Source organism: Capsicum annuum, chromosome 1, assembly GCF_002878395.1.
Source record: "Capsicum annuum cultivar UCD-10X-F1 chromosome 1, UCD10Xv1.1, whole genome shotgun sequence".
Taxonomy (NCBI): Eukaryota; Viridiplantae; Streptophyta; class Magnoliopsida; order Solanales; family Solanaceae; genus Capsicum; species Capsicum annuum.
In genome coordinates this window covers 139,133,842-139,141,024 of record NC_061111.1, presented here as the reverse complement: position 1 = coordinate 139,141,024, position 7,183 = coordinate 139,133,842, and the positions used below count along the sequence as shown (strand labels likewise).

General features: G+C 34.3%; 1 long non-coding RNA gene across 1 annotated transcript; it reads right to left on the bottom strand.

The window, feature by feature from the left end:
- Positions 1-352: 352 nt before the first annotated feature.
- Positions 353-2,951, bottom strand: LOC107879797. The gene is made up of 2 exons (XR_001677120.2): positions 2,350-2,951; positions 353-1,738 (listed from the first exon to the last, which is right to left on the bottom strand). It is a non-coding gene; the product is annotated as an uncharacterized LOC107879797 (long non-coding RNA).
- Between the last annotated feature and the right edge of the window lie 4,232 nt (positions 2,952-7,183).

Sequence of the window (7,183 nt, the reverse complement as noted above, 5' to 3'; positions counted from 1 at the left end):
AATCAAGATGAACCTATGTTAGATTCTCACTCAAGCCATGACACGAATTTAACTTCAAGCTAGAATTACCAAAGAGTCATACAATTGATATTTGGAGTTTCAAAAGTAATTATTCATCTACCTCCAACACATGTTTGTCAACTTATGTCATGCCTATGTCATGTGGTCATGTAACCCACTAGAGCACTTAAATTCAATTTCATGAAGGGAGTTCCACTTTCTAATCTCTACAAATGATTAATTTTCTCTTAAGACAATCATCATCCATCTATCATCGAGAAAAATATCTAACTTATGACTTTATTTCACAATTCCTACTCCAAAAATAAAAGAACATAAAAACGTAGAAAAATAAATAAACAAACCATAATCAGTTCTCTTACCAAATTGAACAAGTATGCCAAATTCAAGTTACTAATTATTACAAATCAAAATAGTAAATAGCTTCAACATAAGAAGAAAGGCAGTCTAATCACCATACCCAAGGAATACTTTTTACCCCGCCCCGCACTTAAATGCAGCATTTTCCCCGGTGCAAATAAAATAAAACATGAAGATGGGTAAAAGAACTTCCTAGGCCTAATAATACTCTTCCTCAACGTCGGACTCAGATATTTTACTTTGAAATCCACAGCATCAGAATCTACCAACAATCTCTTATTATTAGCGGGCACATCATCATCCACCGTTTCCCTGAAAATGTGTCCCACTCAACACATGGCTCTAGCATGCTCATTCATTGAATAGTCATAATCTAATTAGCACAACTCATCGGAGGTAGGTGCTTGGCCGCCACACATCATAGACAGTTGTGTCACTCCATAAAGATGGCAAAAGAAGGTATCATCCTGTGCATTCCGCTCTACAGATGTGAGCACTGATCCTTGTCTAGAATCATGTTCCTTAACCTTTGTCACATCAGCACCCCTCAAAATTTCACTGCGGCTTATAGTTTGTTGGATCCTCCTCAACCTCTTCAGCTCTCAATAACTTAGTCAATCGGCCATTAAATCTGAAACAAACTTTCTTATGTACTCTGCCTTTGCTCATAGATGCACCAATCACTGCACCAATATTGATTGGGACGTCAGTCAAAGAGCATAGATAAGACATACCCGATCGCGAGAAATACTCGTGAAGTGTGACCCCAGAATAAGGCAATCTATGACTATCCTTAACCAAATGCATGTCTCTTTGTTTAGGAAAGCATAAGGAAAGGTGTTGTGGTAACCCTTCTCTTTGTAATGCTTCCACTGAACCATGGAACGTGACCCACACAAGGTGTACCTGATAGGTCATCTATATAGTTCTCGTAATCTAGAGTAATCCACCTCAAGTATGCTAAGAATAGAATTTAACGCCTCAGCAGTCAGCTTCACAATTTGTCCAGGGATCTTCACAATATTGAGTATTAGGGAACTATGTTGCATTCGCCCATATCCTAAAAAATAAAGTCAAGTTTCAGCTTCATAATACGGGATAATATGTGAGGGTAGTGTCGAGCCAAATCGTCCTTATCAATAACCTCCGTTGGTTGATAATGAGGCTTTTTATTGTCTTTGTACCACTGGACACCCTTTTTCCGACCCATCTACACCAAATCTACAATAAGAAATTTGAAGAGTTGACAAGGAAGTAGGAGTAGACTCAGAAGATTGCCCAATTTGTGATCTCTTTTGACCCCGGCGGGAGCTAGATGCCACTCTCTTTCCTTTGTTAACCTTTGGTGCCATAATTTCTGCAACAACCATCAATACCTAACATTAATTAAGCATAATGTGGCTAACTACAACTAAGAGAAGGATGGTAGAAGGACCACCACACACTTAATTTGTTAGCATGACCCACCTTAAGTGCTACTATCGAATACTCAAACTTTATCGATGTACACTTTAAAAAGGGCGTACTAATATTTATTATAATACCATGAGTACATTATAGGTGGATGCAACTTTCTCAATATAATTCTACAACAAATACCATTATTCCATAAACCACATGAATTTCCCAACAATTATTTCAAATTAACCACCATTAAACTCATGTCATAGCGCCTCAACATGTCAACAAGAACAACACACACCATTAATTAGAACAATTTAAGCAAAGTGATGCTTTATGATAACTTGGAATGCGAACGAATGGCAACAACACCAAATCATGCTAATTATGAAAAATTTAAACACAATCACAAGCTTCATTAACTATAGCCATGGATTTCATCCTCACAAGATTACCAAGAACCCATTTTGTATCACAATAGTGTGTATTCACCCACAATGCACATGCAACTAAGGAAACTCTTGCATCGAAGCACTAAAAATAAGAAAATAATAAAAGAGAACAAACCTTAGAGTGAAGATTTAGTAGAAATGAAAAGGATAATTCTTGTGGAGTGATGTTGGGGAGCCAATTTAAGAGCAAAGAAGGGGTTAGTGGCGCAGATTAGGTCTCAAAATTGAGAAAGAAGGGGAATTTAGGTGTTGGGTGCTTTTATATGGGAAAATTGGGTTGGGTTGACTTGTTTTAATTGGAGATTTAATTGGGAATTTTGGGTATACTCCACAAAGTAGATCGCAAAGGGGGATTTTTCGAACGTGGTAGTCACAGTGATGGGGAAACAATGGCACTTCGTGGAGGGGTATGCGACGTGATGTAATTGCAGAACCCCTATTCTTTGGTGTGAAATAGATCAAGAAATTGAGGGTCTGCAGTGCAGTTCGTACCGTGGTGTTCGACCACTAATTGGTTGCGGTTCACATTGTGGCATAGGCATGGCGCAAATGTGATGGCTCGCATCGCAAATCTAGTTCGGAAGAAAACTAAGTAGACTGGCCTTTAAGGCTCTTTTAAATCCAAAACATACCACATTCGATTTAATTTGAGTCCAAGATTAATTTGTACTTATCGCGCCTCCATAACACTTCATACACCTACAAAATAATAAAAAATAAGCAAAAATAATTAGAAGAGTGGGTTCTCTCCCACCAAGCGTTGTAGTTTTGGTCGTGGCTCGACACTTATTTTTGTGTTTTTGTTTTCTGATTTTTATTTTGCTTTTCTTTTTTTTTCTTATTACGCTACAACCATGGGTTGCCTCTCATGCAACGCCTGATTTAACATTGCATCACGACCCAATTATCTTAATTACTCGGACTTTATCAAGATAAATCATAGACAACACTCTTACCTCATCTATTTGACCAATGTATTATTTAATCCTTTGTCCATTGACCTTGAACATACTTTTGTCTTTGCTCTCTAGCTCAACCACTCCATATGGAAAAACTTGAGTTATTTTAAACGATCCCGACCACTTCGATTTTAACTTCCCAGGAAAAAGCTTATATCTCGAGTTGAATAGCAGTACCCAATTACCCACTTGGAAGTCTCTTCATTTAATTCTCTGATCATGGTACCGCTTCATCCTCTCCTTGTAAGTATAGGCTAGTTCATAAGCTTGGAGGCAAAACTCATCCATATGACTAAGTCGATCTAGCCTTACATCAATTGTTTCTTTCCAAGTCAAGTTCAATTTCTTGAGTGCCCACAATAACTTATGTTCTAACTCCACTGGCAAGTGACAAGCTTTACCAAGGACTAGTTGGTAAGTAGACATTCCAATGGGTGTCTTTAAAGCAGTTCAAAATGCCCACAAAGCATTATCAAGTTTTCTCGACCAATCACTTCTATTTACATTAATGGTCTTGTCCATAATACTCTTGATTTTCCTGTTCGACAATTTCATTTACCCACTAGTTTGTGGGTGATAAGGCCTGGCTAACCTGTGTTTCTTTACTCCATACTTTTCTAAAACTACCCGAAATATCTTGTTGCAAAAATGAGAACCTTATGGTTCATGGAACACCAAAATGGGAGAAAATATTCTTTCTAAAAAATGTAACCACGCTCTTGCCTACATTATTTGCTAGAGCCACATCTTCTACTCATTTGGACACATAGTCCACAACTACCAAAATATACTTGTGATCATAGGAGCTCACAAAGGGCTCCATAAAATCTGTGCCCCTTACATCAAATCGCTCCACCTCCAATATCTTCGTCATTGACAACTCATGATGTCTATAAATAGACCCTTGTCGCTAGCATTGATCACAATCCCTCACAAATTCATACACGTCGTCTTTGTGGATTGAGGGCCAATGATAACCACTCTGTAAGATCTTTCTGGTAGTTTGATCACCTGCATGATGTCTTCCAACTGGGAGGGAATGACATACCTCCAAAATATTCAACATCTCCATCTCTGGTGTGCATCTTTTAATAATGTTATTAGCACAACGTCTAAGCAAATAAGGTTTATCCTAAAAATACCTTTTTACCTCATGTAGAAACTTCTTCTTTTGATAAAAAATGAGATTTTTTGGAATGATATCACTGACTACATAGTTTGCAAAATCTATATACCATGGCACCAAATCAAGAGTAGCAGTAAGAACTTGCTCATCCAGGAAAGAATCATTAATTTTTAACTCGTTCAAGCTCTTTCCTTCACTCTACAACTGAGATAGATGGTTTGCTACTTGTTTGTCATACACTTTCCTATCTTTGACTTCAAAGTCAAACTCCTAAAGTAGCAACACCCATCTTATAAGCCTTGGTTTTTCATCTTTCTTTGCTATTAACCATCTTAGTGTTGCGTGGTCAGTATGCACTACCACTTTTGTTTCCAATAAATATGCCTAAAGTTTTTTGAAGGCATAAACTACGGCTAAGAGCTCTTGCTCGATAATCATGTAGTTCTTTTGTGCTTCATTTAAGGCTGTACTAGCGTAATATATTGAATGAAAAAGCTTTTATTTCTTTTACCTAAGGACAACCCCAAGTGCAACCCTGCTTGCATAACACATCACTTTAAATGGTTTGGACTAATCTGGAGCAATAATGATGGGTGCAACAACTAATTTTTCTGTAAAGCATTGGAAGGCCTTCAAACAATCATCATCAATGCAAACTTAGTTTCCTTATCCAACAATTTGCAAAGTGGGTTTGTAATTTTGGAAAAATCTTTTATAAATCTCTGGTAGAAACCAAACTACAAACTCCTTACAACGAGATAAGAGAAGGTAGTTTTTCAATAACTTCTATTTTGGCTCGATCCACCTCTATTCATTTTCCTGAGATCTGTGGCCCAATACTATGCCCTTCTTCACCATGAAGTGATATTTTTCCCAGTTGATGAAAAGATTAAACTCCTCACAATGTTGCAATGCATTAATTAAGTTCACCAAAAAACTATCGAATGAATCACCAACCACTGATAAATCATCCATAAATACTTTCAAAATGTCTTCCACTATGTCCGAGAAAATGGACATCATATATATTTAGAAAGTGGTAGGGGCATTGCACAACTTGGATGACATTCTCTTGAAATCAAAGATTCCGTATAGACAAGTGAATTTCATTTTCTCTTAATCCTCAGTTGCAATCGATATTTGATTGTAATCTGAGTATCCATCTAAAATGAAATACCAACCCCTTCTTATCAACCGGTCAAGCATTTGGTCCATAAAGAGCATTGGAAAATGATTTTTCAAAGTCCAAGAATTTAACTTTTTGTAGTCCATACAAATCCTCCTCCTAGTAACTAGCCGAAGTGGAATTAGCTTATTCTTTTCATTGGCTACAATTGTCATTATACCTGTCAACCGGGTTGGTCCGGTTCAAACCGGCACCAGCCCATTAAGTGTAACCGGTATATGGGATGATCCGAGCCTAGTTCTTAATGGGTAGGTCCGATCCGGGCCCAAGCCTGTGACCGGCCCACTTAGTCTAGAACCAGTTTTAGCCGGTCTGAACCAGTTAAGCCCAGCCCCCTTCGATAAATAAGCTGGTTACCGGTCATTTATGTAAAAAAAGGTTAAATTAAATTTGAATTTACATGTTTTTTCCAATATATACTATGTATACACACCTATATACATTTTAAATAAATTAAACAATAAACGTATAACATATATACATTACATATTATTCTACTATAGAAAACATATACACATGTATACAATAAATATATACTACTTTAGCGTTTAGACTTCAATCTATATAGAAAATATATACACATATATACATGCAATATAATTTATATACTACTTTACAAACTACATGAAACAATATACATACAATATATATACATTACATATATACTACTTTGGAAAATATATACACATGGATACATTAAATATATACTACTTTAGTCTATAGAAAATATATACACATATATACGTACAATATAATATATATACTACTTAAAAATACTACTTGAAACAATATACATACAACATATACACATTACATAGATACTACTTGTCTACTTTAGAAAATATAGACACATGTATACATTAAATATATATTACTTTAGTTTATAGAAAATATATACACATATATATGTACAATATAATATACATACTACTTAAATACTACTTGAAACAATATACATACAACATATATACATTATATATATACTACTTGTCTACTTTAGAATACATATACACATGTATACATTATATATATACTACTTTAGTCTATAAAAAATATATACACATATATACATACAATATAATATACATACTACTTAAAATAATACTTGAAACAATATACATACACCATATATACATTACATATATACTACTTTAAAAAACATATACACATATATACATTCATATATACTACTTTAGTCTATAGAAAATATGTACACATATATGTAAAATATATACTACTTAAAATAACACTTGAAAGTTGAAACATATATACATTACATGTTATAGTACTTTAGAAAATATACACACACACATATATACAAGATTACAATGTATACTACTTAATATAATAATACTTGAAAGTTTTGAACATATATTCAAAAATTTACATAGAACACTTAAAAGATAAACTTCTAGTCTTATATAGTATTTTTATATGTCAATATTAGTTGTCTAATAATATTTGCTAACATTATTTTTATTTTTTCATTATATGTATATATGTTTTTTATGTTTATTACTTAGTGTAAAGTTTGTTAGTAATAATTAAAAATATTTAATTCAAATTAGACATTCAATTTAAATGGAAAAAAATAAGTAAGGAGTGAATGAATGTTGTATTTTATTGATTGCAAAATGATCCAAAACTTATAAGTTATATGACTGAGAAATCTACAAAT